Here is a 26099-nt window from a genome sequence, read left to right on the forward strand (position 1 = left end):
GGCTGCGGTTATTACAGGGGACTGTGCAGGGGGCTGCGGTTATTACAGGGGACTGTGCGGGGGGCTGCGGTTATTACAGGGGACTGTGCGGGGGGCTGCGGTTATTACAGGGGACTGTGCAGGGGACTGCGGTTATTACAGGGGACTGTGCAGGGGGGCTGCGGTTATTACAGGGGACTGCGGTTATTACAGGGGACTGTGCAGGGGGGCTGCGGTTATTACAGGGGACTGTGCAGGGGACTGCGGTTATTACAGGGGACTGTGCAGGGGACTGCGGTTATTACAGGGGACTGTGCAGGGGGGCTGCGGTTATTACAGGGGACTGTGGCAGGGGGCTGCGGTTATTACAGGGGACTGTGCCAGGGGGCTGCGGTTATTCAGGTCATTGTAGCGGGGGGCTGCAGTTATTCAGGGGATTGTGTAGGGAGGGCTGCGTTATATAAGGAAATGTTCACACCTGACTTCTCTGCCTCTGCTGTAATACCATTGTCGTTCTGTCTTGTATTACATTACAATCCCCCCAGTATCCTGCCTCTCACCCTTTCCCTGACTGCTGTGTGTGAACAGGGACTTGTTTACATCCTGTGCTGGTTACGTCCAATAATACAGGTGACCCTGAGATTGTGAGGTCACTAGGAGGATAGGGCCGGGTTCACACTCTGAGTTTGGCCCACGGCTTGTTTGGGGGGTCGGAATGGCTGCGGCCAGATGTTAGCTGAGAGTCAATGGGGAAGAATAATAGGTGATGCACACAAGATGGTTTCTGGTTTGGTGTTTTTGCAGTTTTGGTAAATGGCAGTGGGCCATGCCTTCTATAGCGGAGGGTAAAAACACCAGAAAATACATCTATAGATACAGCATATTGGCAGCTCTTCACCAATTCTTCTTCTTCAAAAAAATCTGGAATGCAAGGCTCACTCGACCTAAAAAAAAGAATGATTTTGAAAAAAAAAATTGAAAACAATTTTAAATGAGAAAAAAAGCATGAAAAACTGCCAAAAGCGTGAAAAACGCTTTTCTTTTTTTCAGTCTTAAAAATCAGTATGGAGAAGAAAGCTTCTTGGCTGAGCAGTGATAAAACTCTCCGGAAATCCTGGTGATAGTGCCCTGGGCGGCTGATCGCTATGCTGATATTGGTGTGTAGGGTTGATTGGTGTGTATATTGGTGTGTATATTTGTGTAATAGATTGGTGTATTGGATTGGTGTATATTGGTGTATTGGATTGGTGTATATTGGTGTAATGGATTGGTGTGTAAATTGGTGTATGGGATTGGTGAATATTGGTGTAATAGGTTGCTGTGTATATTGATGTAATGGATTGGTGTGTATATTGGTGTAATAGATTGGTGTGTATACTGGTGTAATAGATTGTTGTGTATATTGGTGTAATAGATTGGTGTATATATTGGTGTAATAGATTGGTGTGTATACTGGTGTAATAGATTGTTGTGTATATTGGTGTAATAGATTGTTGTGTATATTGGTGTAATAGATTGTTGTGTATATTGTTGTAATTGATTGGTGTGTATATTGGTGTAATAGATCAGTGTGTATATTGGTGTGACTGATTGGTGTGTATATTGGTGTAATAGATTGGTGTATATTGGTGTAATAGATTGGTTTGTATACTGGTGTAATAGATTGCTGTGTATACTGGTGTAATGGATTGCTGTATATTGGTGTAATGGATTGGTGTGTATACTGGTGTAATAGATTGGTGTGTATATTGGTGTAATATATTGCTGTGTATATTGGTGTAATAGATTGCTGTTTATATTGGTGTAATAGATTGTTGTGTATAGTGGTGTAATGGATTGGTGTATATTGGTGTAATGGATTGGTGTATATTGGTGTAATGGATTGGTGTATATTGGTGTAATAGATCAGTGTGTATATTGGTGTAACTGATTGGTGTGTATATTGGTGTAACTGATTGGTGTATATTGGTGTAATGGTTTGGTGTACATTGGTGTAATAGATTGGTGTGTATACTGGTGTAATGGATCGGTGTGTATATTGGTGTGACTGGTGTGTATACTGGTGTAATGGATCGGTGTGTATATTGGTGTGACTGGTGTGTATACTGGTGTAATGGATCGGTGTGTATATTGGTGTGACTGGTGTGTATACTGGTGTAATGGATCGGTGTGTATATTGGTGTGATTGGTGTGTATACTGGTGTAATGGATCGGTGTGTATATTGGTGTGATTGGTGTGTATACTGGTGTAATGGATTGCTGTGTATATTGGTGTAATGGATCGGTGTGTATATTGGTGTGACTGATTGGCGTGTTATGCTGCCAGGGGTGTGGGGCACCTGAAGAGGGGGGGCCCGGCTGCCAGCCATTCTATAGCTCTCAAGTTGTTGTAAAACTAAAACTTCCAACATGCAAACCAGGCTGTCCAGGCATGCTGGGAGTTGTAGTTTCACAACGGCTGGAAGGCAATAAGTCGGCGCATGCCTGGGACTAACTCTGTGTCTGTGCCCCAGTGATTTCTATGGGAGTCTGTCTCATTACTCTTATAGACTACAGTACTGATTTTTCCCATCGCAGATTTTGCGGATTCCACTTGGAATCCATGTCCAGTAGTCAGGATGTGGACTAGTCCCACCAGATAGGGCAAAGTCTCAGAGTCCAGACACCTGAGGATATGCTTGCAATGGATTTTTCCTTCTTGTAACGATTGCGCATAGTTTTTTTTCTGAAAGTGTCCCGGCTTCTATGCCGTGTTCTCCAGTTGGATGAAAGAGCTGGGAAAGATTCCACAGATGCTGGGAAAGATTCCACAGATGGTGGGAGAGAGTCCACAGATGGTGGGAGAGAGTCCACAGATGCTGGGAGAGAGTCCACAGATGCTGGGAGAGAGTCCACAGATGCTGGGAGAGAGTCCACAGATGGTGGGAGAGAGTCCACAGATACTGGGAGAGAGTCCACAGATGGTGGGAGAGAGTCCACAGATGGTGGGAGAGAGTCCACAGATGGTGGGAGAGAGTCCACAGATGGTGGGAGAGAGTCCACAGATGGTGGGAGAGAGTCCACAGATGGTGGGAGAGAGTCCACAGATGGTGGGAGAGAGTCCACAGATGGTGGGAGAGAGTCCACAGATGGTGGGAGAGAGTCCACAGATGGTGGGAGAGAGTCCACAGATGGTGGGAAAGAGTCCACAGATGGTGGGAGAGAGTCCACGGATACTGGGAGAGAGTCCACAGATGGTGGGAGAGAGTCCACAGATGGTGGGAGAGAGTCCACAGATACTGGGAGAGAGTCCACAGATACTGGGAGAGAGTCCACAGAGCGCTGGGAGTAGAATCAGCCGCAGAGGGGATGCAGGAGCAGGACCCTCCGCTGCTTCTTCTACCATCCCAGTGCTGAAGGGAGCTGCTGGAGCTGCTATAGCACTGTTCACATGGATTGGAACGAGCCACTCAGCGTCATGCATCTTTGACACTGGAGACCACCCAGTTGTCGGTTATTCATTCTCAGGAAAAGGGAAGGAATTAAAGGGGAACTCTGGCAAAATGTTTTTCTTTTCCCTTTCAAATGAACTTGTATCAGAAAGTTCTATAGATTTGTAATTTACTTCTATTTACAAACTCTCCAGTCTTCCAGTACTTATCAGCTGCTGTATGTCCTGCAGGAAGTGGTGTATTCTTTCCAGTCTGACACAGTGCTCTCTGCTGACACCTCTGTCCTTGTCAGGAACTGTCCAGAGCAGGAGAGGTTTTCTATAGGGACAGTTCCTGACATGGACAGAGGTGGCAGCAGAGAGCACTGTGTCAGACTGGAGAGAATACACCACTTCCTGCAGGACATGCAGCAGCTGATAAGTACTGGAAGACCGGAGATTGTTTAATAGAAGTAAATTACAAATCTGTAGAACTTTCTGACACCAGAAAGCGAGCTTTCCCCTTTAAGTTCTGCTGCTGGTTTAGGTATTTGGGGATGTGACAGCTTCTCTTTCATGTGTGATTTATTTCGGGAGGTTACACATTTCCCTCCTGCGCTCTCAGCTTTTCCATATCGCCCTTATCGCACTCTCCCACACACAGTGGGCACTGTCAGCTCTTACTTTTAGGCCCCTAATAGACCCCATCTTTGTGGCGTGTAAAGCAGGTGGTGGCGGCCCAGTAGCGGCAATGGTTAATAGGACAGTATACAGGGCTTGTTTGTTTTCCGCTGCAAACATTGTTCCAAGGTCCCTGGTCCTTTTAGAAGAGAATGGAGGCTGTGACAGGGCTGCGTACAGCTGCTGGCAGCTCTGAGGGCCGCTCTATCTGACTTCTGTTTACGCCGCTCTATTACAGAACGGACACAAACGTTTACGCTGGATTCGTAAATATTGTCGGGTTTGGTTGTTTTTTAGCTGTGTGGTTTATTGCATAGTAAACATCAGATTGTTCTTTCTGGTTTTGTCTCTGTATCACAGTAGTTGGCGTTAAGTGTGTTTGTCCGGGGACCTGCAGCCCTCCGCATCCCTTTGGTATGTTAGGAATGGGATGGTATGGTGGGATGTAACATGATACAGAGATACCTTGATACACTAAGCAATGGATCCGACACCCACACAGATACACAGGGATCTGCTGCACTCACATTCTTGTATGGAACATGCTATAGCAATGATCCCCTATGGAGCCACACTGGACAAGAAGGGTAGTCAACAGAATCCCAGCTAGTTGTCACCTGGAGCCATCTATGCTGGAGTCCCTTTAGGCCTTATTCACACGACCCGACCACAGACAATTTTAGGGCCCATTAAATCCTATGTGTGCATTCACACCATCCATCATCTGTGTTGTGATCCTTGCTGTGAAAAAATAGGACAGGTCATTGTACAAATGGCAGCACGGATGCCTCTCCCCGCTCCTGTCACCTGCTCCCTTCTCCCCCACTCCTGTCACTGCTCCCGTCTCCCCACCGCTCCTGTCATCGCTCCCATCTCCCCCGCTCCTGTCACCGCTCCTGTCTCTCCCATCTCCCCCACTCCTGTCACTGCTCCCGTCTCCCCCCGCTCCTGTCATCGCTCCCATCTCCCCCACTCCTGTCACTGCTCCCGTCTCCCCCCGCTCCTGTCATCGCTCCCATCTCCCCCACTCCTGTCACTGCTCCCATCTCCCCCACTCCTGTCACTGCTCCCGTCTCCCCCCGCTCCTGTCATCGCTCCCATCTCCCCCACTCCTGTCACTGCTCCCTTCTCCCCCCGCTCCTGTCATCGCTCCCATCTCCCCCACTCCTGTCATCGCTCCCATCTCCCCCGCTCCTGTCACCGCTCCTGTCTCCCCCCCGCTCCTGTCACTGTTCCTGTCTCCCCCCGCTCCTGTCACCTCTCCCTTCTCCCCCACTCCTATCTTCCCGACTCCTGTCACTGCTCCTGTCTCCCCCTGCTCCTGTCATCGCTCCCATCTCCCCCGCTCCTGTCACCACTCCTGTCTCTCCCATCTCCCCCACTCCTGTCACTGCTCCCGTCTCCCCTGCTCCTGTCATTGCTCTTGTCTCTCCCCCACTCCTGTCACTGTTCCTGTCTCCCCCCGCTCCTGTCACCTCTCCCTTCTCCCCACTCCTGTCACTGCTCCCGTCTCCCCCCCGCTCCTGTCATCGCTCCCATTTCCCCCGCTCCTGTCATTGCATAAACACAGATAGGTAATAAGTTCATGTTAACGGGGGAAAAAAGTAGAAAATCTGTGGTTTTCTGAGCGCTGGCCCCTTCATGGACCCGGTGAACGAACCTCAAAGGATCAGCCGACATTTGTAGCAGGAAAAAATCTTTATTGTGACGTGTTTTGAGGAGTTGAGACTCCCCTTCATCAGGCATGTGACATCACACCATAGTGTCCATTATATAATACAAGTAGTCATTGGTGACCCAGAACGGGTTCTGTGGGCACAACGTCACAGGTGGTACAGTAATGTCTAATAGTAAAAACTACACTATATAGAGTAAATACATGTACTGGCTGACCAGTGACTACTTTTATTATAAAATGGATACATGCCTGATGAAGAGGAGCCTCAACTCCTGGAAACACGTTGTAATAAAGGTTTGTCCTGCTACATACATATGATCCGTGTCAGAACTACAAGGTTCGTTCACCACGTCCACGACGGGGTCAGTGCCAAGAAAACCACCATTTTCTTTTACTTACTTTCCCACTGCATCCATATCCGAGCTCTGCCAGAGACATTGGGAGGTGGTAGGCTGCAGACCTGTAACTTATAGAGTTGTGCCTATCAGTATGAGGTGAGCGTGCACTGCTGTATGTGACCTCACACTGCTCACCAGCTATAGTCCTCCGGCACACTCACAGCCTATGGTGCGTTCTTGCTGCATATATACAAATAGTTGGATCAATATGATTACTATCTTTATGGGTTAAATAAATGGTCATCATGGAAATATGTTCTATCCATCATAACATGTATATTATTCCGGGATGAATCAGTTATTGTAAAAGCAAATACATGTGTTACACTGGATATGAGTTACAGCTCTCCCAATGATAATATTCATTGCCAATGGATCAGAACTAATGTGTAACATCATGAAGCTTATAGACACTGCTACTTGTAAGGATAACAGTACAGGACTGTGCCGGGATCATAGATGGCGCTCATATCACCATCAGTCTATGGCTGTGACTGGCCTCATTGGGCCCAGGGATAGCAGCACCGCTGTGGGACAGGACCTCTTGGTGGAGGTTGCAGTCCACACAGCCTTGGATTGGGGCAGTACTGCAAACGGATTGCAAAAACGTAGTGTGAACCCAGCCTAAATGATCTCAAACGATTCGAAATCTTTCAACCAATCACACGGAACGATGATAGTTACTTATGATGGTTCTTGAAATCGCCCTGTCATCGCTACTGTGATAGAACAAATGACGTCTTATTACACCGAACGATCAACGCGCGAACGATCAACGATGAAAATAGGTCTCGTTTAATCGTTGTCTGCTAATACACCAAATGTAATTGTTTTTTTGCCCAGAGGCTGTACACATATGATGAGAATGGGATGATGTCATATAGTGTTATATTATCACTAGTAATGACATCACTCCGTGCCATATAAGGGGCATAGACTGAGTTATTGAGGGATTGTGTCACTGCTGATGATGTCATTTATTGGGGGGGGGGGGTCACCTGAAATGTTGATAAGAGACGGGCGAACCTTGAGCCTCAGTCTCTGTTATTACGCCCTGCTACTGTGCTCGGACTGGGGAGGGTTTTATGGGACTATCATTAGGCAATCTTTCTCATTGCTGTTTATGACGCTGCTGCCGGTCTGTATGTTTACTTTGTGAGCGGTGGCTATTGACATTAGATATTTGTCTGCACAATGTGGCATCTGACATTGGGGAAAAAATAAACTAGACTTGGGATCTTGTAGTCCAGTTCTCTTGTCTCTCCCTCCAACAAGCACCTTAAAGGTGAACTGTGGACTCGAAAGAATACACCACTTCCTGCAGGACATACAGCAGCTGATAAGTACTGGAAGACCGGAGATTTTTAAATATAAGTAAATTACAAATCTATATAACTTTCTGACACCAGTTGATTTAAAAGAAAAAAAAATCACCCTAATTCCCCTTTAAATAATTGCCATCTATTTACTCCCCATAGCCTGCTGTCATGAATGTCCATGGCGCTAGACACACATAATCAGAGAGCTGAAGGCTAAATAAATAAGGGCAAGTCAAATAAATGAGAATTACTGGGATAACAAAGTTACCATTGGCCGACGTGACTTATTAACTCAATTTACTTAGCGCAATGAAGATGATTTCTGCAGGAAGGCAAACTCCTATTAACTAGTCGGTGACATCCAACTGGTGGTGAAAGCGGACGGAATAAGTCAGTGAGCGCCGCCATATGTCGTCCAGGAAAAGAGCGTGTATGTATCTAGATATGGAGCAGTAATAATAATAATAATAATAATAATAGATATAGTAATAATAATAATAATAATAATAATAATAATAATAATAAATAATAGATATAGTAGTAATAATAATAATAATAATAATAGATGTAATAGAAACGAGGAACGAAAAGACATTCAAATGTATTCCCGTTCACTATTGGATTATATTACCTCAGAGTGCATAGTCTCTTTGTAAAGTGGGAGTGTTAAACCCAATATATTATATCATATATCATTATACAACCCAATATATTGTATATTATTATACAACCCGATAAGCCACATTTATTTAAAGGGTTTGTTTAACCAAAAAAAAAATTATTTCAAATTAACTAGTGCCAGAAAGTGACATAGATTTGTAATTTACTTCTATTTTAAAAATCTCCCGTCTTCCAGTACTTATTAGCTGCTGTATGTCCTCCAGAAAATGGTGTATTCTTTCCAGTCTGGATAGCAGCAGAGGTTTTCTATGGGGACTTGCTCCTGCTCTGGACAGTTCCTGACGTGGACAGAGGTGGCAGCAGAGAGCACTGTGTCAGACTGGAGAGAATACACCACTTACTGCAGGACATACACCAGTTGATAAGTACTGGAACACTCAAGATTTTTTTTTATAGAAGTACAGTACAAATCAAAAAAATCTAAAAATAAAAAATGTTTGGTGAACTACCCATTTAAGTCATATTAACACAATAAATGAAGTTGACCAAACTGGGCCTGAGCTGAAGTATCATACACAGCGCACGGACAAGGAAAACCGGACTGAGCTAGTGGGACTGTGCAAGGACGTAAACGGGCAATAATCAGTGAGGTCAGCGCTTGTTTCAGTCCCGTTACACAGCAGAATAATCTGTCTGGCCACACGAATGATCCTTGTATTGTTCGTGGACTAATAGAACTGACGGCACAGATATGTATGTAGCCATGCTGGCAGCCCTTGCTATATAGAAAATAATAAAGTTTGTATTTACCTCTCCAGGCTCCTCCGCTGTCCTCCTGCCTGTTCCTCACTGACGCCGTCTCTATAGTGACAGGCAGCTCAGTGAGCGGCCTGTCACTGCACAGGCAGGTTCGGAAATGTCAGTAGTGGCTCCGGGAACAGGCAGCGGGACACTAGAGGAGTGCGGAGAGATAAGTAATAACTTTATTATCTTCTATACTCTTTTTAATAGCCGCCGACTGCGCACCTCCTATTACATGTAGCAAGGTGCGTCCAGCGGCCGACGACTTTTTAATACCCTTTTAAAAAATATGTTTATACTGAAAGACAACGATCAGGCAATGATCGGCTTCATGGTTGATCGTTGTCTTTATTACACAGAGCAATATCTGCCCGTTTCTGCCTGATGCAATGATCTAGTGTTTAAGTGCAGTGCCGACTGCTGTCTCTAATTGGGTCTCAATGAGAAATAGATTGTATAGTATGGCATACAGCAGCATCCATTTTTGAATCCATTATATTCCTTTTTAACATATATAAATTAACCCTTTCACGACCTGGGGTCATTGATTCCTCGATGCCCAGGTCGTTTTAGGACATCAGCTTATGGGATCATAATGATCCCAGAAGCTGATGTCCCTGTGTCTGCCCCCCTCTTCTCTGTCCCCTGCCGCTGTTACTATCTAGTGACAGCGGCAGGGGAGAGAGGGGAGGTGGCAGAGCTCATGGGCGTGTGCCTTGTGCGCCCAGCCTTCCCTCCCTCCCCCCGCCGGCTTCCATAGCCAGGAAACCGGAAGCCTGAGGCTTCCGGTTTCCATGGCTACCATCGGGGCTCTGCGATCACTTCACAGAGCCCCAATGGACACCAGACTCTGTAAAGGGAGAATCCTCTGTCAGAAGCCCTATAGATGCTGCGGTCGTGCTGACCGCAGTAGCTGTAAGGTTAACTCTTAGCACCGGAGCCGCAGTTGCGGCGGGTCTCCGGCTTTCATTGATAGCCAGGACCCGCCACGGATGACACAGGCGCAGCTCCTGCACCTGTGTCATCCTATGGCGTGAATTAATGTTGCTGCAGTGACGTTAATTTACTGCCCACCGGCGGGAGGGGGTTAAGGGTGTGATCACCCTGAGTAAAACAGAAGCGGAATTCCACAGCGGAGCCCCAGCTGCGGACTCTGCTCAGAATCCCGCCTGCCTCAGTGTGTTGGTGGCACGTCTCGCACGCCTCGCACACTTCCACTCTTCACTCAAAGAATTGACATTCCGCCTGTTTTACTCATATTCAGCCAGTAATCATTGATGTAATAGCAACGGCAACAATCCTCATCTTTCAACTTGTTGAAAAAAACCTACAGTCTGCTGACCATTGCTCCTTGTAATAGCAGACCGCTTCTCTCTTTTATGGGCCACCCAGATGATCTAAAGCTTATCTGCCCCTCCCGCAGCTCCCCGCACCTTCGCGGTCTCACCTTCTCGTTGTCGGCACGAGTAATAGCGGGGAAACGAGGAGCAAGCGAGTGCTGATCTGACAGGTCAGGGTTCTCTTGTTCCTAAGCATCGGCCCGTGTAATATGACTTTAAGGTCCCCCTACACTTTAGACCATTGTTGGCCGATCCCTTTGTTCAAAGAGAGATGAGCTCCCGCTGCGGCTTACCCCTCCCCATACAGAGTACAGGAACGCCCGGCAGTGCTGAATGTTCTGGTGTATAGGGAGGGCAGGCGGGAGATATAACGTGTGTATAACATGAAGGTGTATGGGGGCCTTTAGACAGAGCAGAACAATGGAAACAACAATGGTGATGTGGACAAAGCCTTTAGGCAAGAATGAAGGAGAAGATCATGTAAGATAAGTGGAAGAATCTACAAAGTTACTCAACACTTTATGTAAATGTTATCTGTGGAATGTTGTAAATTGGTGTTGAGAAGCCGGGCTTCCTCTGACTGTCAGCGGAGACAGACCACATCTAGATAGGGCAGGCTCGCACAAGCCCCTCGTCCGCATCTCCCCTCCGCTCTGCACACTGCAGAATTGCTGCTTTTCTCCATGACTTCTAATAACCCTTTATTATACAGAAGATATTATAATCCTGTATTTCTGGTGTAGCCACTGGAATCAAGTATTTTTTTTATAAGGAATGTGTAATCACGTACATGATGGCCGTGCAAGACTGTTTTGTTTCCTTATGTAGCTCAGTGCCACAGATGCCAACCGTTTATATATACCTGCATAGCCAGCATAGTTATATACTGAAATTGTCCCCACTAGGGTTTACAGCCGGGATGGGGAACCTTCGGCTCTCTAGCTGTTGCAAAACTACAATTCACATCATACCTGGACAGCCATCGACTGTCCAGGTATGATGGGAATTGTAGTTTTGCAACAGCGGGAGTGGCAAAGGTTCCCTATCCCTGGTTTACAGCCTAGTACTTATAGTCAATGGTCACTTTATTAGCGACCCCTAGCTAGTAGTGCATGGGACCTTCAGATTGGCAGGAATTTGCATAGATTTCACTGGGTGTCGGTATTAGTCATCAGGGCCATGTGCATGAGATAGAGCGGCCACCGGCGGCCGCTCTATCTTGTCCCTGAGATGCTTTATAGGAATTAGTTATTAGAACGGTGAAGGCCGGGGAAGCATTGAATACTCGCTGCATGGTACTGGGACCAGTCCTTGACTAGATGACCCTGGCATGGTACATTGTCCTGCTGAATGTCCTTCTGTCATAGGGTAAACAGCTGCCGTGAAGGGTCAGCCATAACGCTCAGATAAGTCCTTCCAGACAACCTTCCATCCAGGGGGACCAGGGGGTGGCAAGAAAACGTTTCTTAAGGTCATACACCTCCAATAGCTGTTTAATCATTCAGCCGTCAGTTATCTTCCCCTCCCATTCTCCTCATGTACAGGAACGTTTGATACGGACGATCGTACCTGCGTTCTCTGAGGAAGGTGTAAGCCGCAATGAGAGCGCTCTTTCTGTGGCTTACCTCTACCTGAACAAAGGGGTTGGTGGTGATTTTCCATCACTTCCAACAGCTATAATCTCCGACATCACTCAGCCAACTATAGTACAAGGTGTATGGGGACCATTACGCCACCTACACCAGTCGGATCTGGTCCTGTCTCATACATGACCAGTAGGGTTCATCTATTCATGCTGCCAAGTTCTGCCCTTACCATCAGACAGGCAGTGCTTCCACCAACCAGTGATCCAGCTTTTGCCATTCTGTTCCTCCTAATGCCCTATTACACGGGCCGATATTTAGGAGCAAGTGAGCACTGACCTGATGGGGGGCGGGTGGGTTGGTTCAAGCAGCTGCGGGAGGGGCTCCTTGGGTGATCTTTAGATTGTCTGGGTGGCCCATAAGGGCCCTATTCCACCAGACGATTGTCGTTCAGATTATCGTTAAATCGTTAGAATCTAAACGATAATCGTTCGGTTGAAATGCAGTTAACGATTAACGACCTAACGAGAAATCGTTGATCGCTTTATAAGACCTGGACCTATTTTTATCGTTGCTCGTTCGCAGTAGATACGAACGCAATAGCGAATAAATAGTGAAGAAAAAACGATCGCAATTACGATCATAAGTAACGATTATCGTTCCATGGAAATGAGTGAACGTTTTCAGGTCTTTCGCAATAGCGGTCGTTTGAGATCGTTAATCGTTAACGATTATGCAAACGATAATCGTCCGGTGGAATAGGGGGCCCTAAGAGAGAGTGGCGATTTGCTGCTTCCGTCCCTATTAGGCTCCGTGCACACGGAGCAAAACTGGCGGAAATCTCTGCCGCAGAATCCCGCCAGCCTCCCTATCATAATTATCATGAGTCTACATGTTAATTCTTCAGGGCAGAGAGAGGAGGCGCACAAGCCTCCCATAGACTGTTATTATGACAGGGAGGCTGGAAGGATTCCGCCAGTTTTGCTCTGTGTACACGGAGCCTTACACGGAGTGTCGGCCAGAAGATCGTCGTTATTGTTGTAATTTTTTTTCAACAGGCAGGGATTGGCCTAATGTGCATGTCTGCTGACAGTTGCCTTCTAATGCTGCATTTACACGGAACGATTGTTGTTCGAACTTTCGCAATAACGATCGCATTTGAGCGATAATCGTCTCGTGTAAACACAGCAAACGATCAAGCGACGAGCGAAAAATCGTTCATTTTGATCTTTCAACATGTTCTCAAATTGTCGTTCATCGTTCGCTAAAAATTAGCAGATTGCTTCGTGTAAACAGTCTTTCAAAGATTCACCCTATGTAAAAGATGGGCTTAAGCGATCCTAAAAACGATTGCAATAACGATTTTCCTTACGAATTTTCTTACGATTTTTCTAACGATTTATTCGTCTAAACACTGATCATTATAAAAACCAAATTGTTGCTTCAAAATCATTAAGCGATCGATTGGGCGAATTATCGCTTCGTGTAAATGCAGCATGGGGGTGCGTTTACACAGAAAGATTTATCTGACAGATTTTGGAAGCCAAAGACAGGAATGGATTTGAAAAGAGGATAGATCTCAGTCTTTCCTTTATGACCTGTTTCCTGTTTATAGTCTGTTCCTGGTTTTGGTTTCAAAGATCTGTCAGATAAATCTGTCTGTGTAAATGCAGCATTACAGTAGCTATTACACCAAGTGATTATCGTCCGTAACGGCTGATAATCGGCCAAATACGGCCAATAATCGCTTGGTGTAATAGGGCCTTTAGACAGAAATGACAATGAGACTGGTCATCTGCTACAAGAGGAACAATGGGGGGAATTTATGAAGACCGGTGTACTTATAAATCAGGGGCTTCCTCCCTACCTTGCCATGCCCCCCCCCCCCCCCTGCCCACATATCAGGCAAGCGTACGTCATAGAAAAGGTGCAGATTTTTGGATGGTTAAAAATCTTCGCCTTTTCCCTGGTGTATGCAGATGATGAATTCCCCCCAATGAGTGTTCCATTCAGGCGTTAGTTGGAGCACCAGCATTGCACTGTGCACTACCTGGTGGACATTCTACCCAACAGGAAGGGAGAAAATTGTAAATTCTGATCAGTCTTGGAAAGTAGTTGAAGCATGTAAGCGTATCCGTATGAGTACTAGTAGCCCTCCGTTCATGATCACCTCTCTAAGGATCTCCAGTAACATTTCCTACATTGCAGTGGTACATTAACCCGGCGGAGAGAAGATCCTAGCATTTCCGAGCGGCCTATTTCCTTTGTAGGCAGACGGTTAATGGAGCGAACCTTGCCATGATTGCTCCAGCAATGCTCCCTATGCTTTGTTTCTGCTGCCGAGGTGGAGGGGGGAGAGTGGCCGGGCAGGGTGTGGTTGGAATTTGGCTGGATGAAAAAAAAAGATTGAAATACAACATCTGTCTCCAGCTGTGTAAATGAAAGAACTTTACTAGGGCTGGGGTCATCGTCAGGCGTTTTACATTCTAAATTCCATAAGACATTGTGTCGCACTATAATGAATGGGTAGGAATAATAACTTTGTGCCAGATGAGGAGCGGGTGACTGCGGGCGGCTGCGGGTGGCTGACTTGTTTGTCTGCTGTCACCTAAGATAGGAAAGTGATACATGTGCTACTGTCCTGGGGGATTGTAATTCTTCTATTTGCTTTCATTGATAGACTAGTTACTGGTAAACCAGTTCCTGAAGCAAAGAAGGGAAACCTTGAAAGAGGGCTACACAGTAAAGGCCCGATTATCGGCCGTTCCTGTACATGCACTTCGGCTGATCCTTGTCTTTCAAAACTAGAGCGATAGCGACGGTCTGCTGTAATAGGAGCGGCGGCGGCAGACCGCTGCTATCCCCTATGGGCTCCTCGGTAGATCTAAGTTCATCAAAGCAACCCCCCCTAATAGCAAAGACAGCGAGCGTGGAACAAGGATTAGGCGAGCACTGATCTGACAGGTCGGAGCTCTCTTGCTCCTTAACATTGGCCCGTGTAATAGGGCCCTAAATTTGGTCGTATGACACAAAGATCCTGCCATGTCACTATAGACCTCAGTGCAAGCTGTGTGCGACTTCTCTGTATACAGGGGGTAAAAAAGGCAGGTCTTATAGCCCAGTGTCTATAAGACCAGCCTCACATGGCCTTAAAATCATGGAAAATTTCTATAAAAACGCCATGGCGTTATTTATTTTTTGCAAAAACACCATCAACTTGATGTTAGCTGGCGGTCAGAGAAACTTTATGATCGGCCTTACACACAGAGGGGGAGATTTATCAAACATGGTGTATAGTGAAACTGGCTCAGTTGCCCCTAGCAACCAATCAGATTCCACCTTTCATTCCTCACAGACTCTTTGGAAAATAAAAGGTGGAATCTGATTGGTTGCTGACATTTACGTCCATTGATTTCTATAGGGCTATTAGTTTTACGGCTCTGGAATTCATACAGAAAAAAAAAAAATAGGGCATGTTCTAGTACAGACCATAATTAGATGATTAGCCGATAGAAGTCTATGGGATCCGCAGTTTTTTGCGGGACATTACAGATGCGCAAATACGGATCTGCAGAAAAATACGAATTCCCCAAGAAACGTCATAGGCTGAGAACAATCATGTGACCTTTTTTTAGTTTTTTTTAGCACTGTACAATTTTTGCAGATGTGCAAAAAAACAAAAACGGACAATTTTTTGGTGCGGATTAGGGATGAGATCACAGACATTAATGTACGGACCAGAAAAAGGTGTGAATGAGGCCTGATGTGTGTCGTTACAAACCCCCCATGAAATGTATGCAGGACACCCAGCTTCTCTGTGTTCCTGAAAGGCAAAAGGGAATGGGAAGATTTTTAGTCTAGGAGGTTCCACAGAAAACCAGGCTAACCATATATTATACTAAGCAGTGCTGGATTATGTGTGATCATACATAGATAACTATTGCATTACTCCGCAGTGTTATGGGAGGTGACAGGAGAGGTTTCCTGGTAAATGATTGTAGCATGATAATTTCAATCCGACATGTTTTGATAGTACTGACACAACAGTGTTTGGTAGCAAGAAATGTGTGCCGACACATGATAAAGGATGATCCTATGCAGTGACTTAAAGGGTCACTCCGTCGTGAAAAACTTTTCTTTCAAATCAATTGGTTTCAGAAAGTTATATAGATTTGTAATTTACTTCTATTTATAAATCTCAAGTCTTCCAGTACTTATCAGCTGCTGTATGTCCTGCAGGAAGTGGTGTATTCTTTCCAGTCTGACACAGTGCTCTCTGCTGCCCCGTCTCTACATGTCAGGAACTGTCCAGAGCAGCAGCAAATCCCCATAGAAAGCCTCTCCTGCTCTGGACAGTTCCTGACATGGACAGAGGTGGCAGCAGAGAGCACTGTGTCAGACTGGAAAGAATACACCACTTCCTGCAGGACATACAGCAGCTGATAAGTACTGGAAGACTGGAGATTTTTTTCACAGTGACAGCTGCTCCATGCTCTCTTCATAACCCCCCAGGATTCCTTCAGTCTGTCTTGGCCTGTTTGTTGTTCTGTCCCCATCTAATCCCAGTAATACGCTTTGTCTAACCTCATGACCCTGTGCTGTTTTTACCCGAGCGATAAGATAAGAAGGTATAAATGGAGAACAGAATGTGTCTGGCAGGCCGTCCACATGTGTGTTCTGTCCAGATACCTTTGTCACACTTTATTGACCTGAACAATACAGAAAGAAAATAAATGAAGGTTTGAGTGTTTGCAGGGCCGACCCTAAAGAAGACCTAATGACACCTCACAATGATCCCTATGATCCCTATGATTCTGAGGGACCATAGTTATGACTGTCCAGGGTGTAAAACAATCGTAATAACCACTATACATCCTGACAATGGGTCATTCATACTGCAGATTTTACTGTGAGTTCCCTTAGGGCCCTATTCCACCGGACGATTATCGTTAAGATTATTGTTAAATCGTTCGAATCTAAACGATAATCATTCGGTTGAAATGCAGTTAACGATTAACGACCGAACAAGAAATCGTTGATCACTTTATAAGACCTGGACCTATTTTTATCGTTGCTCGTTCGCAGTAAATACGAACGCAATAGCGAAGAAATATCGAAGAAAAAACGATCGCAAATACGATTATCGTTCCATGGAAATGAGTGAACGTTTTCAGGTCTTTCGCAATAGCGGCCGTTTGAGATCTTTAATCGTTAACGATTATGCGAACGATAATCGTCCGGTGGAATAGGGCCCTTATTTTCTGCCTTTTCTGTGCAGTCACATAACATTCTGATGTATCCACCCCAAATTGTGCCGGATTTTTGTCTTGTCTGTTGACAGACGCAATGACTGCTCATTCCGAGAAACAAAAGCTAAGCTGTGATTGGCTGATAGCTGTTCATACGTCTATATCAGAGACTGGTGAAAAGAGGGTTAAAGGGGTACTCAGGTGAAAAGTTTTTTCTTTCAGAACAACTGGTGTCAGAAAGTTATATAGATTTGTAATTTACTTCTATTTAAAAAATCTCTAATCTTCCAGTACTTATCAGCTGCTGTATGTCCTGCAGGGAGTGGTGTACTTTTTCCAGTCTTACACTATGCTCTCTGCTGCCACCTCTGTCCAGAGCAGGAAATGTTTTCTATGGTGATTTGCTGCTGCTCTGGCAGTTCCTGTAATGGACAGAGGTGGCAGCAGAGAGCACTGTGTCATGCACCACATTCTGCAGGACATACAGCATCTGATAAGTACTGGAAGACTGGAGATTTTTAAAGAGAAGTAATTTACAAATCTATATACGTTTCTGACACCAGTTGATTTGAATAATCTATGGGTCCCGGTACTCATCTGAAAGAATCATTTCTGAGTTGATATGAAAGGTTTCCAGCTTTTCCCTGTCCGGTAATAATTCTGGGTCACGTGGCTGATTGTACGCGGACACGTCCGGGACTTTGTGTAATGTACACTCATCCTGAGTGGGTAGTGAATTGCTCGGGTTATAATAACTGTGTAATGTAGTTACCTGTTGGCATCCATCATAAGTGCAGACTTTACAAGGCGGTAACTAACAATCATAGTGAATTGTAGGCTGTGCAGGTAATTTAGGCTTATGTCTGTAGCCTGCTCCAGGGTGGCCATAGGCGGGCGGGCGGCGGGCAGCAGAGACCTGGAGTATAGCTGCCATATCTTCAACCCTCTTGAGTCGTGTTAATCACCCAAAAAAATTTCCAAAAAGTTTCCAGTTGAAGCATTGCCATGATTCCTGTTTGTTTATTGGGATATGTGGGTGCTGAATGGAGTATCCAGGAGAAGGTCAATGGAGTGGGATGACATCATGTCCAATGTATTTGGACGGTCATACTCAATCATTCTATACGGTGAGTGCACTGCCGGCCAATTTCCTATTGGCTTCAATGGAGCGTATTATTATATTCAAAATACTGCCGTATTTTACCTTTATTTTACGGTGTGTGAACATAGCCTGAATGTCATCAGCTTAGGATAGGGCAGTCACGTACTCTGCTGCCATAAGAACACATAAACTTATACAGTGGCATGCAAAAGTCTGCGCACCCCTTGTTAAAATGACTGGGAACGGTTAAGAAAGTCGAAGAAGAAATTATCTCCGAAAGGCAGAAAGTTGGAACACACTTTTTAACATTTTTAAGCAATATCAGTGCAATTTTGGTTTTGTACAGTTTTAGGCTATGTTCACACAATGTAAAAACAACATTGTTTTATAAAAAGTTGTATTGTGGGAACATAGCCTTAGAGTGAAAAAAGGAGAGGAGTATCAAAGAGTTTTGTTTGCTCTGACTTTGACCGAAGTCTCAGACCTTAAATGGCCGATAAGGGTTAAGGTTCACAATCATCATTGGGAAAGGCCAAGTGCTTTATAAATACCCAGACTTGTCCCAAAAGATTGGGTCCTTCTAAGCCAGAGCTTCGCTTTGGCTGTGCAGGCATGATGGGAATTGTAGTTTTGCAACAGCTGGAGGGCCGATGGTCCCCCATCCCTGTTCTAAACAGCTGCCTAACCGTCCTTTTACAGGACACGATCCTTGTTGCTGCAAATGAGTGCCGATCAGCGAGATCAGTGCCCGTTTGCAGTACCTTCACAAGCGTTTAAATATATTGCTATCGACCGCACATCTTCCTATGTAAACTGGGGATGTGCAGCCTATAGCGATAAATGTGCAAAACGTGATCAGCTAATCGGTTTCCCGCTCATCACCAGATGTCTTTTCAACACGGGCCAATTATCGGATGAATGAGGGTTTCTAGGAACGCACATTGTTAGTCTATGTCTATGTAAAAGGGCCTTAACACTGGAAATGAAAATGGTTGAGGTCCACAAAGCTGGAGAAGGCTATAATGTCATTAAAGGGAATCTGCCATTTGCAGAGTTATATAATAGCAGAAGAAGTGGTGCTGAGCCACAGTATGCACGCCTCCTCCCCCACCTCTTCTTTCACATATCCTCCCTTCCTTGGCTAATTGACATACAGGACTGGAGGCTCGAGACTGGGAGGCTGTGAGGGTGTGAGAGATAAGAGGCGTGCATGCTTTGGCTCAGCATCACCTCTGTGGCACTTCAGCTTCAAAGGAAAAATATAACACTACAAACGGCCATCAGCAAAGACAAAGGCTCGATCTGTTTTATCTCCCTATCACCTATCTGCCTGTGTCTGCAGCTCTGTACCTGCCACAGACCTGGCAGATTCCCTTTAAGAAATGGCAGATAACAAGAAAAGGTCTGGAAGACCAAGAAAAATTTCAGAGAAAGACGCCTGTAGAATGGCGAGACTGTAGAAGATCTTCCGGAAGATTTAGGGTATGTTCACACTTACCGGATCCGCAGCAGATTTCATTTAAATAACTGAACACAGCATCAAATTTGCACCATCAAATCTGCTGCGGATCTGCTGCGAATCCTGTAGGTGTGAACGCACCCTTAGCAGACTCTGGACTTGTGGTACATTGTTCTATGTCTTCTCCTGCATCCTCACTAGAAAACTCACTTTCAAAAGTTTGAATGTAGACAAGTCCTGTGAACCAATGAGGTTGGCCTTGGCCACAATGAGAAAAGATAGGTATGGAGGAAAAAGAGGCCGACAATTTCCTGAAAAGAACATCTCTCCATCCATTAGGCATGAGGGGGGATTGGTCATGCTTTAGGGGGTTTTTAGGGTCAGAAGGAAGAATGGATTCAGTGAAATTGCAGAAGCAAAGAGAACACCTGTAAAAAGTCTATGGTCGAAAAGAGGAAGGCTTCTACACATAGGTAATGACCCTAAACACACATTAAAACGCACAATAGACCACCTCAAAAGGCAGAAGCGGAAGGTTTTACCAGGACCCTCACTGTCCCCTGATCTGAACCTCTGTGGATAGACCTCAGAAGAGCCGTGCAAGCAAGACTGGGAATCGCACACAACTGGAGGACCCTTACGGGGAAGAATAATAATAATAATATTTGTTTGTATAGCGCCAACAGATTCCGCAGCGCTTAGAATGAATGGAAATCCCTCAAACAAGGCTACAAGAAACATTAGAAGAAACTCCAGAAATTCTCCAGCTCCTTGATCAGTAATTTCTTGATTAATTCATTTGTGAAACCGACACATTTCGGGCTGACTCACCCTTATTCATGGTCTTACAGATTTAGGCTATGTTCTCACTACGTAAGTTCTGCAGAAATCACAGCCGTTGTAACAACGGCCATGATTTCTGTGGAACTTACGTAGTGCTGCAGGCTGAGGGAATCCCGGCCAAAGTGTAAACACATAGGGGGAGATTTATCAGACATGGTGTAAAGTGAAACTGGCTCAGTTGCCCCTAGCAACCAATCAGATTCCCTTTCATTCCTCACAGACTCTTTGGAAAATGAAAGGTGGAATCTGATTGGTTGCTAGGGGCAACTGAGCCAGTTTCCGTTTACACCATGATTTGATAAATCTCCCCCATAGTATACACTCCGGCCAGGATCCCTAGCGGCACCGTAAACAGCTGACATGTCAGTTTTCTGCGGCCGCTATTCAGTGAATACAAGCCGCAGAAAACCCTGTCAGTTCACACAATGCAGCGAGCGGTCCGGCCGCATGCTTTATTGTTTGCTGTGGGGAGTTCAGAACTCGGCGGCGGTAAAGATCATCCAGCCGGGATGATCTTTTCTGAGATCGGCCATTCCGTGACCCAGCCGGGTCACAGAACGGCCAGTCTCATACTACGTGTGACCATAGTCTAAAAAGACATACAAAACATTTTTTTACAAGCTGTGATTCCTGCCAAAGAGGCTGCTAGGCACCATACAGGGGGCTCAAAGTTTGGTTTGGGCCCTTTTTACTTTAGGCCGCTCGGCCATTCAGTGACTGGGGTGGTGTCCCGTCAGCGGGACCCAGGAGCTGCGCTACAAGACAGGTTCGTTCGAGGACGGGTTCGTTTATTATTTTCCGGCATCTGCTTGCCTGCCTTTTTTGAATTTTTCAGGACTTCTCCTTTAACTTCATGCCGTTTGGAGATAATTTATTATTCCACTTATTTATCTGTTCCCAGTCCCAGTATGATCAGGGGTGCCTAAACTTTTGCATGGTACTGTAAGGAAGCGCTGGACATACATCACAAACCTGCAAACCTGACACTGGTTTCACTAGACTCTTTTTTTTTTTTTTTAACAATATTTTATTAAGTAGGCAAAAGCAAGAAAACATCTCAAAAGGAGCATGTGAAAGGTTTCACTAGATTCTAGGGACATGAGGTGTATTTTACTTATACTTATTACTATAGGCTGCTTGTGTAGGCAGAGCTATGTATATACAGTATGTCAGCATATGTATAGACATCAGGTTTATATCTCTGAGTCATTGTATTGCTCTTTTCATTTTTTATTAGAGTTCAGTGTTTGATGCTGGAAGTGGAGCAGTTTAGTCTATCAGTAATGTATAGATTGCGGTAAGATGACATTCAGGCAGAAAAAAAGATAATTTTCACTAGTGATTCCAAGTACTGAATGGTCACACATACCAGGGATTGTGTTACACATGAAGACGGAAAAAATCTGATTTTCAGCACTTCTATAGAATTCTGCTTCTTCCGAACATTCTTCTTTATCTGACAACAGAATGAAATGACATTTTCTCTGGCAGGTAAAGTGTTAAACTATTAGATTTCTTCTCCTCCTGTAATTTTCGGTAGATAGATATATGATAGATAGATAGATAGATAGATAGATAGATAGATAGATAGATAGACAGACAGATAGATAGACAGACAGATAGGAGATAGATAGGCAGATAGATAGATAGATAGATAGATAGGAGATAGATAGATAGATAGATAGATAGATAGGAGATAGATAGATAGGAGATAGATAGGAGATAGAGAGATAGATAGATAGGAGATAGATGATACATAGATAGATAGATAGATAGATAGATAGATAGGCGATAGATAGGAGATAGATAGATAGATAGATAGATAGATAGATAGGCGATAGATAGGAGATAGATAGACAGACAGATAGGAGATAGATAGGCAGATAGATAGATAGATAGATAGATAGGAGATAGATAGATAGATAGATAATAGATGGATAGATAGATAGATAGATAGATGATACATAGATAGATAGATAATGGATAGATAGGCGATAGATAGGAGATAGATAGAGAGATAGATAGATAGATCTTCTTTATCTGACAACAGAATAAAATGACATTTTCCCTGGCAGGTAAAGTGTTAAACTATTAGATTTCTTCTCCTGTAATTTTCGATAGATAGATAGATAGACAGATATTCAGAAAGAGTGCTTCCTTCGTTCCTAGATAGATAAATAGATAGATAGATAGATAGGTAGATAGGTAGATAGATAGATAGGCAGATAGGAGATAGATAGATAGATAGATAGATAGATAGATAGGAGATAGATAGATAGGAGATAGATAGACAGATAGATAGATAGGAGATAGATAGGAGATAGATAGATAGATAGATAGATAGGAGATAGATAGATAGATAGATAGGAGATAGATAGATAGATAGATAGATAGGTGATAGATAGATAGATAGATAGATAGATAGATAGATACATAGATAGATAGGAGATAGATAGATAGATAGGAGATAGATAGATAGGAGATAGATAGATAGGAGATAGATAGATAGATAGATAGATAGATAGGTGATAGATAGATAGATAGATAGGAGATAGATAGATAGATAGATAGGAGATAGATAGATAGATAGATAGATAGATAGATAGATAGATAGATAGGTGATAGATAGATAGATAGGAGATAGATAGATAGATAGATAGATAGATAGATAGATAGATAGATAGATAGGAGATAGATAGATAGATAGATAATAGATAGATAGAAGATAGATAGATAGATAGATAGGAGATAGATAGATAGGAGATAGATAGATAGGCAGATAGATAGATAGATAGATAGATAGGAGATAGATAGATAGATAGATAGATAGATAGATAGATAGATAGATAGATAGATAGATCTTCTTTATCTGACAACAGAATGAAATGACATTTTCTCTGGCAGGTAAAGTGTTAAGCTATTAGATTTCTTCTGCTCCTGTGATTTTCGGTAGTGTGTAAGCCCCCTTTCATGGATATTGAGGGGCTACAGATCGGTGCATTGTGTGTCTGGAGGGGGATGAACATTCCTGGAGCTAATATTAACTCCAGATGTTTCTCCTCTCAGACTCTGGAATCCGGGAAACACCTTATCTGCTGCAGAGTGTTCCAAAACCTACACTCAAGGCTGGTCCTGATGTGAGTGCAGCCTAGACGGAGGAGGAGGAGGGGGCATGCAGCGCACTAACCAGGAACTTTCTATAGACTGCATAGACGCTCCTTCCAGATAGGCGGCAGACACAGATAGCTTTATTTATTAATATTTACATTAGAGATGAGAGAATTAGGCTTTCTAAACCGAGATTCATTCTAAACTTTGCAAAAAGTTCAGGACAAGTTTGGAGAAATGGCGGTGGCTCGTCCTAAAAAAAAAAAAAAGTTTTCTCACCTGTCCGCGCTCCCCAGATGTCCTTCTGTGGGCCTCCAGCCCATTCAGCCAATCACTGACTGAGACGGGACATCACTGCAGGCAATGTGACGGCCTGTTCAGCCAATCACTGGCCGCGGTGCTGTGTCAGTGATTGGCTGAACAGGATGTTGCCTGCAATAAACCACACTAAAACAGCTAAATACCTGCAATCGTTTAGCTTTTTTAGTGTTTTTACTTTTAAATCAACTGGTTTCAGAAAGTTATATGTATTTGTAATTTACTTCTATTTAAAAATCTCATACGTATCAGTGTGACACAGTGCTCTCTGCTGCCACCTCTGTCCATGTCAGGAACTGTCCAGAGCAGGAAAGGTTTTCTATGGGGATTTGCTGCTGCTCTGGACAGTTCCTGACATGGACAGAGGTGGCAGCAGAGAGCACTGTGTCAGACTGGAAAGAATCTACCACTTCCTGCAAGACATACAGCAGCTGATAAGTATGGGAAGACTGGAGATTTTTATATGCAAGTAAATTACAAATTTCTATAACTTTCTGAAACCAGTTGATTCGAAAGAAAAGATTTTCGCCGGAGTACCCCTTTAAGGTTTGGACGAATGCAAACGCAAACTTGTTGAGCTTTACTTTTGAAAAGTTGGCTGATCTCTAATTTACATGTATCCTATTGAAAATATAGCACATACATAGAATGCTAGTGGAAAGAAGCATAACCTGTGTAGGACCTAAGCTGTGTCATTTTAGGGTATGTTCCCACTACGGAATGGGCAAAGAATCCGCGCCCGCGCCACAAACTTCCCTTGAAATTCTGCCTGTCCCATTGACTCAATGCGATTTCTTTGGGCCGATTGCGCTTGTACATACCCTAATACAGTCTATAGGACTTGTAGGTACGAGTGCTCTGCCTGTGAAGAGCTTGTGTGCAGGTGTATGTGAGCAGGTGGAGGACCTTCCAGAACACCATAAATAGAAGAGACGTAAAGTGTTACACAAATATATATAGGTCATGCCTCGAAGAGGTCAGGTGCCTCCTCCTCATAGAACAGGATGTTTGGGATGACTTGTGCTGAGCATAGTCCTGATCCGCCATAAGCAAGGTTAAACTTGGAGGGATTTTCTTGCATTTAGCCTGGTTTTCGAGTAGGGTGGAACACGATAATTGAGGCGATCCTAAGACAACCGTCTAATGGAAAGATTAAGGTCACCGAAGAATCAGGATGTGATTGAGATCTACCCCCTGCTGGTAAACCGGGGACTTTACAGACGAGATTCAGCTTGATTTATAAGTCAGATAACTATACGGTGAAGCCCTGGACTTTGCAGCACAAGCTAATGATTTGAAACAATTGTAACTCGGTAAACCAGATGGATTTCTTAAAGGGGTTGTTCACCAATTTTTTTTCCTTTCAAATGGTGCTGGAAAGTTATATAGATTTGTAATTTTTTTCTTAAAAAAAAAATCTCAAACCTTCCAGTACTTATCAACTGCTGTATGTCCTGCAGGAATTGGTGTATTCTTTCAAGTCTGACACAGTGCTCTCTGCTGCCACCTCTGTCCATGTCAGGAACTGTCCAGAGCAGCAGCGAATCCCCATAGAAAACCTCTCCTGCGCTCCAGACTGAAGAGAGTACACCACTTACTGCAGATCATACAGCAGCCGATAAGTACTGGAAGATTGGAGATTTTTTTATAGGACTAAATCACTAATCTATATAACTTTCTGGTACCAGTTGATTTGAAAGAAAAATATTTTTGGTGAACAACCCCTTTAATTCAAGCAGATACCTCTATGTCCCTATCCTGATACTGTACTAGGTAGAAAGGCCTCTCATTTTAACCCACTGCTACCTGATCAACCCTGTCGGTGATCGGACACCTTCCGTCTCTCCTCTCTCCCATCCACGTCATCGCTGCTTCTCTCTAAATTAACCCCTTCACCGATAGCTGCTCCAGGCGGCCGGCACTAGCACCAGCATCGGCAGGTTTTCAGCCCCTTGAGGAGGTGTGTGAAGAGAGAGAGAGAGAGAGAGTTAGCTGATTAACCCCTTCTTTACTGATACAGTGCTCTTTATTGATGCAGAACACCTTTCCTACCTTATTCTTGGGTTGTAGAACGAATCATCTGCGTTTCAATAATTTCTTATGGGAAAGATATACAAGTGATTTGGATTACAAGCACGGAACTAATTCTGCCTGTAATCCAAGGTTTCACTGTATGTGAATTGACTCTTGGTAGAATGCTGAATAGATTAG

At 44.3% G+C, this 26099-nt stretch overlaps 1 protein-coding gene across 13 annotated transcripts in view; it reads left to right on the forward strand.

The window, feature by feature from the left end:
* Positions 1–26099, forward strand: part of PLEKHA6 (pleckstrin homology domain containing A6) — a 100612-nt gene that overhangs the window by 19193 nt on the left and 55320 nt on the right. The window lies entirely within an intron of this gene.

Source organism: Dendropsophus ebraccatus, chromosome 11, assembly GCF_027789765.1.
Source record: "Dendropsophus ebraccatus isolate aDenEbr1 chromosome 11, aDenEbr1.pat, whole genome shotgun sequence".
Lineage (NCBI taxonomy): Eukaryota > Metazoa > Chordata > Amphibia > Anura > Hylidae > Dendropsophus > Dendropsophus ebraccatus.